This window comes from Schistocerca piceifrons, chromosome 5, assembly GCF_021461385.2.
Source record: "Schistocerca piceifrons isolate TAMUIC-IGC-003096 chromosome 5, iqSchPice1.1, whole genome shotgun sequence".
Classification (NCBI taxonomy): Eukaryota; Metazoa; Arthropoda; class Insecta; order Orthoptera; family Acrididae; genus Schistocerca; species Schistocerca piceifrons.
The window spans coordinates 299,409,678-299,427,330 of record NC_060142.1 but is presented as its reverse complement, the minus strand read 5'-3'; positions in this window follow the sequence as shown (position 1 = coordinate 299,427,330).

Below are 17,653 nucleotides of genomic sequence, written 5' to 3'. Positions count from 1 at the left end.
TCTCGGTCGGGCACACAGTTTTAATCTGCCACGAAGTTTCACCTCCACTGTGGTCTACAGCTGTTCACATGCGCCGAGTCCCGCCCCTCCCTGTCAGCTGGCGACGCGGCCCCCTTCCCTTCCCTCTTACCGGCCTGCCGAGAGAGCGGCCATTGCAGTTCCCCCCTTCCCCACCCACCGCCTCTGTCTTTGGTGCGTGCAGCATCTGCACCTCTCCCCTCGCCCCTCCTCCCCACCCAACCATCGCCCTGCAGGCCACGTGCCTCAGCCACGCTACACATTCGTACATTCGTACGTTGCAGTTTAGAAAGCAAACCTAAAGGGATGGTTATAAAAATAAAATCACCAGCTTAATATTGCCCTACAGATTTTATTAGTCTTATCTAAAGACGGGAATCTATGTGTACTGTCTATCTGAAATTCCAGTATGGAACAAAAATCGTGAGAGAGAACTTTTCCTGGTACGCATTGTCTAAACCATCAGGATTAGTAAACGTTGGAATTTCAGATAGATCTCCGGCTATGTTGTATCACCACCACGGTTAATAAACGGATCTATATGGCGTCAAGAAAGCCGGCACTTGCAGCTTTATCCGTCCTGTAAACAACCGCTGTGTGGGGAACGCGTTAGCCAAGGAGTTGGGTTTGGAATGCCATCGCAAAATACAGTTTATATAGGAGCCTAACACCTGCCATTTACCTAAATTTTGGAAGAACAGAGTGTTTAAGTAAAATAATTGGAACCCGATAGTTTTGTGACCTCTAGCGATTGAAGATATTAGAGTCCCTTAGAAAAGAACATTCTCCATGCATAACTGTCGTGAACAACATAAGATAACTCTGGAAGGAAATTTTGTAACTGTACCGAGAGATAAACTCCATGCGTAGCAAGAGGACGGACCCAACGTGAACGCCTGTTATGCTGCCGAGCCAGTGAAACCGGACGCAGCCGTACTGTCAGCTGTGCTGTCAGCAACTTACAATCTCACGAGCGCGACGCGTGTCGCACCTTAGCACCTCAAGCTGCACTGAATCTCAACACAGAAATACTTAACCATTGTATAACGAACCCTTTGAATAACTTTGCGCACATTTTCAATAGTAAGGAACATACTTTGCTCCCTACACATTTTTTATATGAAAAATGAACTCTAATTTTATTAAAAACCAAAGCACCGACAGGTAAGTCATATCGACGGCTTCCGAGATGCAACTAGCTTCGTCGAGCCACCAATATTGATTATATGGAAGCAGGTAGGTGAGAGAATTAACAAAAGGAACAACAATCATATCCTCGAACGATTGACTGGGTGACTGATAATCACAAATATTTGCAGAAACAAATCAACACAGGAAACGGTTTATCACACGTTTAATAATTATTGGTCTGTCCATTGAAGGAGAGATAAAATCAATTTTCATCAGAATCTTCTTAAAGGAAGTATTAACGTGACATTACACTATTCCACAGCATTACACTCAACATTGCCATTACTTAATGACAGTTTTCCTGTGGGTAGAAGTACCAAAGATCGGTTGGAATGAAAATACAAACGAGAGCTTAAAGGAATACCAGGAGATGCTTACATTCATTTTGCTGCGAAATGTAACTGGAGGATAAGGAAGTTTTGTTTGAAGGAAATAATATTTTAAATTTTTGCTTTTGTTACGGTTTTGCCACAGCTTATATCACTATGACGAGTTGCCAATTACTTATGTCAAATTGCTTGTGTCTAATTGATTACGTCCAATTACATATGTCTAATTACTTGTGTCCAATTACTTAAATCCATGTATTATCTTATTGTTGTTCATTTTGACTGTTTTATTACTACCTATTTAGAGAATTTTGCTAAAGTTTTGCCAGCACCAGTAATTATGTATTAGTATCAACCTAGTGTTCCCATGTGTCACTGTGTTACTACATTGATGAGGATAATCATTTTGTAGGATTTCAAGTATGCTAGAGTAAGTTCCCGAGTACTGCCAATTATTTGTTTAATAATAATGATGTCTTAGGTAATGAATTGTTTTGGAAGGGTAATTTAGGATGTAACCATGCTTTATTTTCATTTGTATCTGAATGTTTATTTGTAGGGATATACCACATGCCTGCCGCTGTGATAGGTAACATAAACAGAGTGAATCACGCCCACTGAACGAGCAAGCTTTGGCCGTGTACCTAGCCTGTTGGATGAACAAGAGAACCACCCGCAAGGGCACGTACCTTACGTGACGCGGTTGGCTCCCGCGCGGTCCCTCAGCTGTCTGTGTCGTTTCTTCTCTTTTCCGTTTCGCGACATAGTCCAAAGTACCCACTTTCATCTTTCCACTATCAACAGAACAACACATGAAGACTCATGCACCACCCGCAGGGGCACGTACCTTACGTGACGCTGTTGGCTCCCGCGCGGCCCCTTAGCTGTCTGTGTCATTTCTTCACTTTTCAGTTTCGCGGCACAGTCCATCCTACCCACTTTGATCTGTCAACTTTCAACAGACACAAAACTATTCAGCCCAGACTTTGATCTTCCATGTTGAAGAAGAGTTCATGAGAACAGTGTTCCGTGCACTCTGACGACAGCTGATCAGGCAACATCAGACGCGAATCGCGTCTAGCCCGCAGCTAAACCGCCAGTAAGCGGAAATCTCTGTTCAAAACCTTGAGCCTTCTTTGACACTGCTTTGCCGTTGTATTTTCCGAAGGAATACCGACTATTGAAGTAGTAGCATTTAACTGTATGACGTTTCCCAGGACACTGCGAGATAACCAATGATAGACGGAGCTTTAAGCAACCAGCTGGGCCCAAGGAGGCCAGCACCATGGAGTTATAGAGACGGCGAGTTTAGTCGCAAAATGTTGAGAGGATGAAGACGGCGAATTTTGTCGCAAAGTAAAGTTAGTCGCAAGATGTTGAGAGGATAAAGACGGTGAATTTTGTCGTGCAGTAAAGTTTTGTTTTAAGTGAGAGAAGTCGTGTTTTAGGAAGAAGTAAGTAGCAGCTATCTTGGAGTCGCAGAATTGTCATTTACACAGTTAAGTAGGCGATAACGTCGTGTCAACGATGCGCCGTGCACTATACCTTCATAAAGGGAAAGTCCTTCAGAAATTACGCTCAACTTAATCTTTTCTAATTCAATTCCTAACACTTTCCGTTTCCACTGTGGAAATCTCTAAATTCTCGTCGAGTTTTGTTCTTCTCTCATTAGCAACAGCCTTGACATCCAACGACACAATCTACACCCCCACCTGCACAAAACTGGTGTCACTTTTCTTTGTCAATTTTCCTTGATATGTTCAGCAAAAATGTTGATGCGTGAGAAACTTCTCATAATGTGAACGTTATTACACGTAGAGGGTCAGCCCAAAGAAGCACTTAACTTACTTTGTTTAGCATATGGAATATGCAGCAAAATAATATGATATTTGAGTTCTTCATTTTTATATTTCCATGTATATGTAATAATTATGTTTTGGCTAAAATGGATTTCGTAGGACCTATGTTACGGGGTTGTGAGGTATCTGTCACTTATAAACCAATTTACTATGTCATAAAGTAATTTTAAACAGTAGCCGCTGTAACAACGCATCTAACATGATGTCACGCGTAATCCCACTTCTATTTTGTTTGTCATCGGTGAATAAACCATATCGATTACGCATATCTATTTCCCTTTGGAGAGAGTGTAAAATACAGACAGCGCAGTGAACAGCGTCGGTAAGCTTCATCGCTCTCTCTCGCACTTACACCTGACGCATGCTTCCTGCGCCGCGCACGTGCTCGCTGCGTGCGACATTTGACAGACATAGCCGCCTCGGCTTCGCTTCTCACCTGCCCCGTGCAGCTCTGACGCGGCGCCGCCCTTGGAAGTTATCTGCCGTGCGACTCTGACGTAGAGCGAGATTCGGCCTTGCAGTCAGCTGCCACTCTGACGAAGCCTCCGCGCGGATCTTTAGCAAACGGTTCCTGTTGGAACACCACTTATAACCTTTCATGCCACTACGCATTACTTAGTATTCGCACCCCTTTAATTATGTTTTTTATACCTGAAAGCTCATTCATGATTCCCTTGTCAGCTAACGTTCAAGTTTTATCTAATAAATCAAATAATCACATCCTAACGTCAATTGATGATTTGCTAAAAAATGAACAAAGGACAAATTTCTTACGTTCGCCTGTTGGCACACTTAAATTAATGGCAATCAGCCACGAACTAAACAAAAAATAGAAAACAAAAACCTATCAGGCATGTGCCCTCCCTTAGTTTTAAGAGTGAAACTGAGATGTCAACTAATGTGGAAAAACTAGTATAGTGTAGTGAAGTGTTCCCTTAGTGATAACTCCCTTTCTAAATGTGTTTGAAACGTGTGAATCTCCCCTCATACTCCCCCTGCGCTGAGTTCCAGTGCACGGCCCTGGCCACGGCCACGCCCCCTTCCCGCCGACAGCCTGCGCGCTGCCCGCTGAGGACAAAACACCACGCCGCCTCGCGCCAGGCGCCCCCGCAGTGACTCATCAGTGGTAATATGTTTATATTCTCAACTTATTCTAACAAAAGAAAATAAAAGACATTTTTACTTCAACTTAGTAACAAGAACACTTGACATGTTTGCCTATCTCACACTGTATGTTTTGTTCTAATTTTGTGATGATGTTATGATGTTTTGATGTTTTATGATGTTCTGATGTTTTATTATGATTCTTGTATACACACGATATTATTGATGTCAGTCCCTTTGCGACCATTACGAGGTCTTTAGAGTCTCTATACCCTCCCATAGATTAAGACCCCTGCCGTCTTCCGTGAGGGCCAATCTTGATCAAGTGCTGTTCACTTTCTTTTGCAAGATAAATTTGTTTACATTCAAATAATAATTAGATTGGGCGAATTCACGTACGTTCTCCGCTCCCACGGAAGGGGGAGGAATGTCAAGGATGAGCCAGACAGTAGGAGATTTTACTTCATTATATGAGCCTCCAACCAGTAACTTCATTTTTCCATTGCGGCCAAGCCACGGCCGGCAGCGTTAGCTGCCTGTAAATTCTTTCGTCCACGGTTTAGTAGTAACAGGAAGTCAGCACCGATGAAGGGCACCTTGTTCACGCGCCTCTCTCATGTGCTTACGAGGTAACGCCGCCCCAGGCGTCGCTTAGCAGGCAACGCTCTGGAAAGTTCCATGCCGCCCGCACGGTTTGCTCGGTCCTGACCAATCAGGGTGGAGGAAGCTGCGTGGTGCGTCGAATATACCCGGCCGCCCGTCGCCGGGCCCCCTCTCTTGTATTCTTGCTCACCCGCGAGTCGGATGCGCGCCCTGTAGCATTGAACATCTCCCGCTTCTCCCGGTGCTGCGGCACTGTGGACTTAGTTTTGGCAGACAACCACTTTCGGTAGCTTCGCGAACAATGTTCGCCAAATTATAAGCTCTGGCTCACCCTCACCTCCCTAGGCCTATGTAACCCCTTTTCATCATGCTTTAGCCAATAAATGGCCTTTCTCTAAAAATTACCCTATTATTCCACAATGCCCACTGCCTGCCTATACCCGCCATCCTGTACATCATTTTCTACACAAAGCATATAGTTTGGACATTGAGGCACTTCAGCAGTATCACTTTGAACGATTTCAGCCTTAACTTCATACTTAGTATAATCGTCATATACCTCGATAACCTTCATTTCATTTTCCCTTTTGCTATCATTCTCAGGTAATCGTGCGAAATTCCTACTGGACCATTCTGCATTAGAATCGCAGAACACCTTTCCATCAACAGTAATTTCATCTGCACTGCTTATAATGCAATGTTTACTAGCGTCCTTCTCTACATCATGTTCACCTATTATTAATCGTGCACACGTCCTTTGCGTGGCATATTCTACCTTCCTTTCCTCTTTATTCGTCATACCCTCCCACACATTTACGACTTATAACTTATATATATCAGTAACAGTACAAATATTTTCCTTTTCACTCGCCTTTTCTGGCACTCTTTCCTTCTTTAATGACGCCTTTTCGCACGATTCCGATATTGAGTTATCTTTATCATATGACATATTAACTTTACTTTCAGTTTTACATTCGTCTATTACTGAAACCGGCCAAAGGAAATGTCCGATCCCGGCTCTTCTGTTTTTCTCTACGGCAGCCATCTTGTTCTGACCTCGGCCATTTCTGTGTGCTGCCAAGTGAAACGTACGGTGCTCCAGCAAGCGCTACCCCGGGCACAAACGGTCACGTGACTTCGCACTGGGAACGCCACTATGTATCACTCCGCGATCGTCTTCCATATGCGCGTCCTTAAACTTCCTGCCCCGTATTTTGCATCCTTCCTTCTCGCATTTATAGACATCTTTTCTTTGGGCCCAAAACCGGTTTCCGCGTGAATCCGGCCCGTAACACACGCGGTTTTCAGTTTTCCATTTCGTCTCTAGTTTGGAAATTTCGCGCCGTGTATCCTCTGCCGCGCGTCGTATAATTTCCGTTACCTCTGGCACGATCTCTTTGAATCGTGTTTAAACGAAATCTATCGTTTTCAAGTCGTTCAGTTTGGTCATTACTTTCTCGCAAATAACTATTGTTATTATGGGGACGGGACTCGCGATTTCTTCGCCAGTGATCTTCATCATCTACCCTTTCCAAGAACTCAGAAAAGCTTCTATGCGTACTCCCAACATATCGTTTAGAATCCTCAGGCAGTTTCTGCCAAAGAACCCAAACGATTTCGGCTTCAGTGCTCCTAGCCTTCAGATGTATCAGCATTCTGTACCGTGATTTGCCTAACTCTTTCATGGTTTGCGTACCCCTGATATCGTACAGCCTGGCTTGGCTATTAACAACTCACACCACAACTGGTCTTGTTTTTGTTCTGACCAGTATTCGTCAGTAAATTTTTACTTAAAATTTTCAAAAGACATCTGGTTTGTATCATGATTCAACCCCCACCTCTTTGCTTCTCACGTTAATCTACTGATTACAACATTAATTTTTTCCTGATCAGATAAATAATCAGGGAAGTTCCTTTCGCAATTCTTTACAAAATCAGGGGGTTCCATCCGTTATGTTTCTTTGCAGGGTCGAATTTTTCGTCGCCCTCTAATATTTTACTGAAAGTCGTTCTTTCAGTAAAATGTGTAGGTCCGGTTTGTATTTTTCTTTCCAAGTCATACATTTTTCCTTGGATTTGTGAAGTGTTATGCTCACACTTCATTTCGCCAGTAACAATCTGTTGGGTTAGTTCTCTACTTGTTTCTGTTACAGACTGTTTAAGCTGTGCAAATTTCGCGTTACATTCTGTTTGTATTTCTGATTCAACACCGAATACATTTTCGTCCACTTTAGTTCTTACTAAAGGTTCTACTTGGTCTTGAATTTTTATTACTTCAGTGTCAAATCTTTCGTTAATGTCATCAATCTGTCCTTGTTCATTGGAAATATTGCCATTGATGACAGTAATTTCACTTTTAATACTTTTAATTTCATTATTCACTATTCCTACCCTTCAGTTGACTTCTTCAATTTGTTTGCTAATTCTGGTACTCTGCATTTCGATTTGTTTACTTTGTACAATAATCTGTTGGTTTTGCTCAACAAGTTGATTGTTAATGTTTCGGCCTTGTGCTGCAATTTGTTGTCCCTGTGCTGCGATTTGCGCCTTGATATTGTCATTGTCTGCTGCATTTTGGTGTCCCTGTGCTAAAATTTGTTGCCCCTGTGCTGCGATTTGTGTGTTAATATTGTCGTTGAGTGTTGCAATTTGTGTTGCAAATTGCGAAGATAACATCCTGAAAAAATCAGTCACATCTGGTGTCTTTTCACTTTTGTTTTGTACCGCATTTTCGTGTTCGAGTCTTACTTCCCTTTCAGTTTCTAGTGATTCGCACACATCCCACGATTCATTAACATAGCCACTGTCCTCCACAACATCGCTCATATTGTCTTGCTTAGTACGAGTGATATTCATAGCTTCTATCAGTTTATTGACGTCGGCGTAGTATCGTACGTAATTTAACTCACGCGTAGTGCCATCTTTTGGTGTGCTGTCTGAACTACTCTCGATTGCATTCTGTTCTCGCGTATCTACATTCATTTCTATTTTATTGTCCATTTTAGTTGCTATTAAGTATTGACACCTTTAATTTTCAATTTAAGTTGAACATTCACTATCCGTTCTGTCAAATAATGTACAGGTTCGTGCCGCTGGACGTTTTATGTTCACTCTATGTTTGTAAAATGGTAACTACTTATAATTTTTGCCGTCTGTAGGTGCAAGCTGAACAACGTCCTGTCACGCGGCGCAACGGATAACACTGCAACTGCATTTACGTAGCTTATATAATCAAATACCAAGACTGGTTTATTACGTACTATTCCCCAACAGAACAAGAAGTCCTGTCACGGAAAAGCCACATATGACACTTCCGTCTGCTACTGCTGTACCACAACCTTTAAGTTGGAGGCCGGTTGTGAAATAAAACTATCTTATTAAGGCAATTATGGTACAACGCAACAGAGCAGTGTTACCCTCTTAGAGGAATTTTGTCACATTGACCGCGTTTTACCTAACGGAGGTGGCTTATCGGAAGTGAGAGATAAAATCACGTAAATATTCAAATAGCAACAAATAGTATTTTACCTAGCTACACTGTTTAAAGAATAAAGGAAATGGTCGCCAGCCTAATTAGGCAAGAGAAAGATTAACGCTCTTGTTTAAGATAGTATGTATGAGTAACTTTAACGGACAAACACACCTATATTTTGCCACACACGAGTGCAATGAACTCTGACACCTGCATATGTTCACGGTTAAGATTGGAAGCTGACAGAGCAGGAAAGACTATTTGCATAAATATAACAGATAATGAAGCACACTATTACTTTCAGGGCTTATTCCAATTTAATGGTCTTTATAACATTACTATTAATATTCAATGCAGGATCATTAATTGGACATAGGTTAAGTATTATTTTTCAAACACTTTCCTAATTGACATAGAATGATAAATGTTGTTCCCTGCAAAATTATGAGCTTGTAATAGGTTAACTCTCTCTCAGTCAAATACTTACTATTTAAAATGAAAGTTAAATGGACTTCACTAACAGGTTACTTCTCTGTCTTTTGAATAAAGAAATTATTGTTTTCATAAATAGTGGTAAAGGATGACATGTGGATCTTATTACACTATTAATAAGCACTTTCCATACCCAAAAGAAACAAGTGCTTAGCAAGTATGATTATATAACTTTTCACAACTGCAATTCACGACTTTTACTGCAGTGAGACACAATTTTGACAAATTTGCAAGATACTGACTCACCTTTTAAATTTTACTACAGGCAGCACATTGATCATTAACTAAGCAAAACTTTATAAGCCTCAGATTTAAGAACTTTTAATTTTTAAACGAAACAGCAAATTTTTTTTATTGCCACAGTCTTCTACTTTCAAGTAAATGATTAAATAGGTGACTTTGCGACTCCACAAAATTTTAAATTAGACTGTTTCCATTCCTGAGAGGCTTTCACAAGACTACATTTACTACCTCCCACAATCTCACTAAATCCTACCAAAGATCAAACAATATTAATTAATGTTCTGAGGCTTTCATTTTTTCCACAAACTAAAACACTAGGTAATCGTAGTTTAAATGGAGAGGTACCTGATAGGTGTTGTGATAGGGAAAAAATCAAGGTAGGTACATAAATACAGTTATAAGTTACCTTATATTTGTGCACACTAACACATCCAATAAGCTGATCCTTCACTGTACATTATTATAGTATTCCGTTACAGTGATTGCGCAGTGTGGTGGCAACTGGATGTTGGTAGGTGGATTTGCAGGCAGAATTGCTGAACTCTGTCCCTTCCTGGTGGCGATGATGGATACTAATTCCAGAATCGTTCCAGCTATTTATCCATCCATCCGATGCATTGGACAGTGGCAGAAAAAGCCTCTCTCGGAACCAGCACAATATACAACTTTTACATGGCAGTGCACAGTTTGGTAGCTCGTCCCCGACTGACTCTCAATTCCACCATTTCTACCAAGGCCAACCACAATTTGCGCGCGCTACTAAGTTCCGTTCCCGAGGGGAACCACTATACCTTTAACATACAAACTAACTTAGATTCCTAAGTGAAGGTCAGCAGTTTACATAACTGCAAACAAACACATTAAATAAAACAGAACATTTGCAGATATTGACATTTCTACAAACAATTAATCACACAGAAATTACAATTGTATGGAATTAGTTTTGTTCCCTCCAAATGGGACAATGAATTTAAATGACAGATATACTACATTGCATAGAATCAAACCAAGACATCAAAGTTTTAAACAAAGAAAGGAGTATACAATTTTGTGTTATTGGTTCAAACACATTTACTGGTACTCAACGTTATAACATTAAGCTAAAGCAAAAGGCAAAAGAAATCCTTACAGATTAGAGCTATGGTGTTACAGGTGGATACACATGTTTTGGGGCCACCGAGAGGATTTTTCACCACGTTTTCCTTTTCCGGCAGAAGTCCACTCCGAGTACACCATTTTTTTCACGTATATCTGTTCCCCATTAGTATAGAAAGCAGTAGTTTTGTGTATACGAGCTTCTTGTCGAGAGGGATTGCAATTACCTTGCGGTCTGCACATATAGCCACTTGTATTTCTCATGCTACATAACAGTGAGTTAATCTATAATGTTCTCATATGTGTTCTTCGTAAGCGATAGGAATAGAAATAAGGTGTTTCCCCTTGTGAAGAATTACTGTCTTCTGTAACTTTGCTGAAATGTATGAACAAGCACCACTTGTTTACACTAAAATCGTAGCTAAGGATTTCCATAAGGTACAGGTGTCATTACAAACAGCCATGTCAGCTCTCTTGGAGCATGACAGTCACGACAAACACTCAGTCTCTTATCCAGATGAAGGAAATTACATTATTTTAATTGCGAAGCTAGAAGTTCTACCAGTTGCTTCACCAAATTTAAAATAAGAGCAAGATCGTTGAGATCCACTTGGGAGAAAAGATATGAATCAAACGACCGATAGTGGCTTTAATATGCTGGGTCGGCAGTCGGCATGAATATCCCCATTGTTTCTTGTGGTGTTGTTCACTTTATTCCTCTCACTGTTCTATTGTCAAGAACTACTTGCATCACGAATTTGTCCTTGTTTTCGTTGTGATTTCACCTATTCTTGTCAGACCAAATTAACAACCCTTGATGTGGTCTGTCGATTCTTCGAAATCATTGTTACAGCACGTACATGTGATTTGAGTAATAATACTAAATTTAGGGTCTCTTTATCAGGATTCCACGTACGGCGTGGAAATATTTTGCACCAATGCTTGAATAATGTATGCCCATCAGCAATATTCGTACTGCGCTTGGCGCCTGTCATCTTTATTAATCCAGTTTAATTATTCTCTTAACAGATGTGATATATTTGGCTGCAGATATAGCACAAAACATGATCAGGGACAATTTTGTTATAGAAGACTGATACCGATTACAATGACCATCGAAAATGTAGCTCTCGTGATCACATCATATGTTAAGAAACTTACCTGATGGTAATCATCAGGGTTCGACGTTAATTTTCGACTGGGGTCTGATTTACTGTCGCAGTGACACCTGATAAGTTTATCACGTTCAAGTGTCGTATACATCCACGTTTGCACCTGAGATGAGGAACTGTTGATGAACGGAATTAATTACCGAACTGAATTTATGTTTACATTGCAGAGTTTTATGCTTTCGGTTTATCTTACATTCTTTGTAAAAGAGCTAAGGATAGGACGTTCTAGAACTCGTGATTCTCTCTACCCAGACTCCTCCTGAAATGGACTGCTGTTTGATGAGTTTCAGACGTCGGTCGTTCTCCATCCAGCTTCGTATGTAGTATGTGTATGGAAGGGTCACTCAAATTTGTGGTGAGAGTTTAAACTGATGTGGAAATTTTAATTTTCCTTCAGGTTATATTGTACTGAGTCAAAGGGAGTCTGCATAGTTTAAAAAGAGTCTGTAAACAGACCACAATTTAAATAGAATTTTTGAAATAACTACACATCCTGCGCTATTTATTTTATAAATAAAAACCGTCTTTTCTTGCTGCAATGTATCTTATTCATCATAATCACGTTTAGTCTTTTTCACTATAAGGCATCATCAGCGGGATCTAGAATGATACAGCAGCGTTTTGATATGTATTATTTGTACATTATAAAACAGTTTATGTCTCGTTTTTTATGTAAATAAGTGAGTACTTTGATTTCTTCGTAAATGATCTGCTATTTACATAAACAACGACACCTGAACTGCTTTATAGTCTACAAATAATACATATCAAAAGGAAATGATGTCTTAAAGTGAAACACGTCTGGGAGAAAAAGAATACAGTCAGCAAGTAAGACGGTTTTTATTTACTAAAGAAATATTACTGTACTTGCTGCGTAGTATGGTAAAGCAAACAAACCTGTACTATTTGTTTGGGATCGGTGTTTTTCTGCAGACTTTGCCAAAGTGCATTTTTCATGCTTGATACTATTTAATCATACTCGAATACATACCTTTTAATAAATTCTCTACAGCAAATAGGCTACGTGAGCAAGAGAGAAGCTGGCGATTAAGGAAGGAAGGTTCGAACTTTTATGATCACTTTTAGCGGACAACCTCAGATATAATGCAAAATATGAAGTTTTACATTACGTCAGAAAATAGCAGGAAGATGACTCTACTGGAAACAATGGTAATCAAGAGACACGTGACACGGAGAGTCAGCGTTGTACTAAATGGCGAGACACGGTTCCCATTTTTGCATTTGTTAAATTAATTTTTCGTTACAAATACACACATAAAAAATTTTTTGCATCACTTCCGTTCCGAGAGGTCCGGAACCTGTACAGAAAAATGGAATAGAGATAACATAAACATTGTTTCCGCCCTTTTTACTGCTTATGAAAACCACACATTGCATGTTGTACCACCATACAGCGAGATCTTCGGAGCTGGTGGTCGAGACTGCTGTATTCACCGGTACCTCTAATACCCAGTATCACGTCCTCTTGCACTAATGCATGCCTGTATTCGTCGTGGCATACTATCCACAGATTCCTCATGGCATTATTGGTCCAGATTGTCCCAAACCTCAACGGCGATTCAGCGTAGATCCCTCAGAGTGGTTGGTGGGTCACTTCATCCATAAACAGCCCTTTTCAGTCTATCCCAGTCATGATTTATAGGGTACATGTCTGTAGAATATTGTGGCCACCCTAGTCTACGGATGTCGTTACCCTGAAGGAAGTCATTCACAAGATGTCCACGATCGGTGCAAGAATTTTCGTCCATGAAGACGAATGCCTCGCCAAAATGCTGCCGACATGGTTGCACTATCAGTCGGAGGACGGCATTGACGTATCGCACTGCCGTTACGGTGTCTTCCATGGCCACCAGCGGCGTACGTCGGCCCCACATAATGTCACCTCAGAATAGCAGGGAACCCCCACCTTGCTGCACTCGCTGGACAGTGTGTCTAAGGCGTTCAGCCTGACCTGGATGTCTTCAAACACGTCAAAGTGTCTGGTTGAAGTCATATGCGACACTCATCGGTGAAGAGCACGTGATGCCAATCCTGAGCGGTCTATTCGGCGTGTTGTTGGGCCCATGTGCACCGCGCTGCATGATGTCGTGATTGCAAAGATGGACCTTGTCATGGACGTCGGAAGTGAAGTTGCGCATCATGCAACCTATTGGGGCTCAGTCTGAGTCGTAAGACGACGTCCTGTGGCTGCACGAAAAGCATTATTCAACATGGTGGCGTTGCTGTCAGGGTCCCTCCGAGCCATAATCCCTAAGTAGAGGTGATCCACTGCAATAGTAACCCTTAGGTGGCCTGAGCGAGGGAGGTCAGCGATAGTTCCTCTCTCTCTGTCAAAGCGTCTCTCCAGACGCCTGGAAACTTTCCTTTTTGAGAGCTCTTGCTGGCACAAAGTAACAATGCGGACGCGATCGAACCGCGGTATTGACCGTCTAGGCGTGGTTGAACTACAGACGACACGAGCCATGCATCTCTTTCCTGTTGGAATGACTGGAACTGATCAGATGTCGGACCCCCTTCGTCTAATAGGCGCTGCTCAAGCACGGATGTTTACATCTTTGGGCGGACTTAGTGACTTCTCTGAACAGTCAAAGGGACTGTGTATGTGATGTAATATCCACAGTCAACGTCTACCTTCAGGAGTTCTGTCAACCGAGGTGACGCAAAACGTTTTTTGATTTGTACACTAGATTTAAACTGTAAATTAATTTTATTTCTCATCATTCTTTATCTACCTCTTTTTGTTAAGGTAATTATTGTAACATTTTCCTGTGTAAATAGTTTGTCTTTGACGTACGTTCTGTACAAATAATACCTGCTAAGTTGCAGTTGTCGCTTGTAGTTGGCATGAGAAGCCGAAAGCCGGTTCGGGACCGAATACATATTATTTTGCATAAAATTAAGAAGTGTTTTTAATAGTAATTCTCTGTTACTTTATTATTTTCTTGTGCGTTAATGTACCTGCTCAACCATCGAACTTGGATTCAACCATCATGATCTATATCTGCACTCCGTAAGCCAACTTAACGATGTTTGGCGAATGATGTTTTGTGTACCAGTGCCACTTCCTGCTTTTTCTCTTCCAGTCGCATATGGTTTGTAGGAATTACCTTTGCTGGACAGCCTTCGTGTGGGCTCGAATCTCTCTAATTTTATCATGTTGGTCTTTTCTCGAGATGTACGTAGGAGGAAGTAATGTATTGTTGGATCCGTCTGGGACGTAGCAGACCACACCGTGATGTAGAAGCCCTTGTGCAGCTCCGCCACTGTAGTTGGCTGAGCATCTGCGTGACGCATTCACACTTGCTGAATGAATCTGTAACGAAACGTGCTGCTCTTCTTTGGATCTTCTCTATTGCCTTTGTCAGCCCTATCTGGCACGGATCCCATTATGACGAGAAATATTGAGTGTTGGTCGAAAAATTGTTTTGCCAGAAACTTCCTTTGTTGATGGACTACATTTCTTGAGGGTTCTTCCAGTTAATCTCAGTCTGGTATCTGCCTTACTCACAATTAACTGGATGTGGTAGTTTCACTTCAGAGTGCTCCATGTGCATAGATACTTCACGGAAGTAACTGGTTGCAGTGATTGATCTCCAACTGTAGAATCATACAATTATGGGTCTTTCTGCCTATATATTGGCAATATGTAGCGTTTGTTTAGGCTTAGGGTCAGTTGCCACGCCCTGTGGGATGTGCCATAGAACTTCCATTGTGGTCTACTTGGTCAGAGTAAGAGGCAATCCACGTATCTCGTGTTCTCTAGTTCCTCGAATGTACATCAGGCTGCACCCATCCAAAAATTCATCGTAGTCAAACCACAGAAATATGTTGACGTAAACCACTACAAGCAGTTCCCTGAATTAAATTATAATGTCATGATTTACATATTATAAAGCAGCTTTCGATTTCCTGCACCTGATCCTACTTCACCTTACAACGTATCCAACCTACCTTTCTCTTCATATCTATAATACGCAACTGCTGTGGGTAATATCGCTCGTAGTCTGTGCTAAATATTCGAGGCGCTCCTTACGAATAGACAATTTTTGCCACATTTCTGTTTCTATAGCCGAATTAAGTGATCCCAGGAGTACTAGTAACGCTCTACCTTATAGCTTTTTTACTTCGCAGGTGTTCTCTATCTTTAAACTGTGAGGTGTCACAGTTTACAAGAGCTATATGTGAGTTACCTGAAAACATAAGAAAATTCTTAATCTGATACCGAGATCAGATTCCTCTACAAATTACGAAGAGTGAATTAATCTCAGGGAGGCAACGACACATTTAACCGTTTTAAGACAATTTGGTCCCAAAAACGGCACTGAATTCTTTTAAAAAACGCGAGATGTTACAGTATTAATTTATTTGTATATGCTATATTTCTTGCAGTTAATGTGCCCTTAAATCGTTAGTATCGAGACTCCTAATTTAATAAATTTTTATGTTTGTTTGTAGGAGAAATCGCGATTTGCGAGGTTCACCGCAGATTAATTCGCTATGGAGCTTATTGAGTACATTCTAAAATAACGTCTTTCAGATCCCCCTTTCCCGTGTGTCGAAAGCATACGATAAGGGCATATTGAGTCCATTCTAAAATAATGTCTTTCAGAGACCAGTTTCCCGTGTTTTCAAAGCATACGATAATCTCTCTCAGACCGAACTCAGTTGTTCAGTGAAACAAACACGCCTGTATTAACGTTATTCGAATAATTTATGTCACATGTGTCTTTCGAAGATTCTTCCGTCTATACCGTTGTTTTCTTGTTATGGGGAGAGGGACTAAAGCGTGCGTTAAACCCCCTTCCCAGCTGCAATTCATGTCACTGTCGTATTCATATTTAGTTTCTTTCTTAGTACTGAATTGCGTAACGGTGCTTCTTCTTTGACGAACCTTTTGCAAGGGCCGTTTACTATTTCATTGTGCCGAACATTTGAGTTTTCCTGTAATCACAGTACATCAGCAGTTTTATTTTCCTTTTTCACTTTCATCATTAACTCCATTTCGCTGTAAATATTGGCAACAATTTAGAATTTGGGTGCCCTACTTGATCCAAAGCTTACCTAGAGTCGGAAAAAATCAGTATTTTTCCTGCGTTTGGGGTATAAAAGCTTCTTTCATTATGTTTGCTATTACAATAAGATACAAGTTGCTTGTGATAATGAAAATTTTTCGGTTATTTGGGAACAAGTGTGAGTCAATGAATTTTTTATGGGTTGAAGAAAGCAAAATCAACGAAATTATGAGGCACACTGATGCGAATGAAGTGAACTTAAGCTTGAAGGTAACTCAAACTCATATGTTTTTTCGGGAGAGTAAGCACTGCAAAAATCTGGTTGTATAGTAAACAGAGAGGGACTCTTTCATTTCAGATACAGATTAAGACGACAAGTAGGCACTACTAGGAAAAGAAATACTGATGCTTTCAAATATCATTAAGTTGGCTTAGGCATATACTACACTGCAAATTTCTCTAGCAAAAATATTTGATCAAAGCCCTTTGTTTTAATCTTGGAGAATGTACTAGGGAAAATTTAGTAAAGGATTTCTTTAATCAAAGATCCTTCTCATATTTAGAGCTTGGGCCTAGTTTTGATCAAGCGGTTAGACTTATAAAGAAACAGCAGCAGCCATATGCTGAATTCGGAGTGGCTGCACGGCGGGTGATTTCAAATTCGAGTGTTACTTCGTCCATTACCAAATAATTTTCGTCGCTCTTTATGCGCTCGCACTACACGTCAAAAAACAAATTCAGGTGAATACTTCGTGAGTTTCTTCTCTTTATTCATGGTTTCACCCACAGTCGTTTGAGCTTCTCTTTCTTTCTAAGCAATGCGAGCGCCAACAACATTACGTTAAATGCTACTGCAATGACTATTCACTGTTCAGCATCCATTTCTCAAGTAAGAAAAAGAAATGACGATTGTATAACAGTTACGGAGATGCACTTTGGACAAAGAAATTTGACGAGATCTTTGACAAAAGTCTTTGATCGAACAAAACTGACAGTGTAATATGGCCCTTATCTACCATTACAACGTGAAAGCGGTGTAACA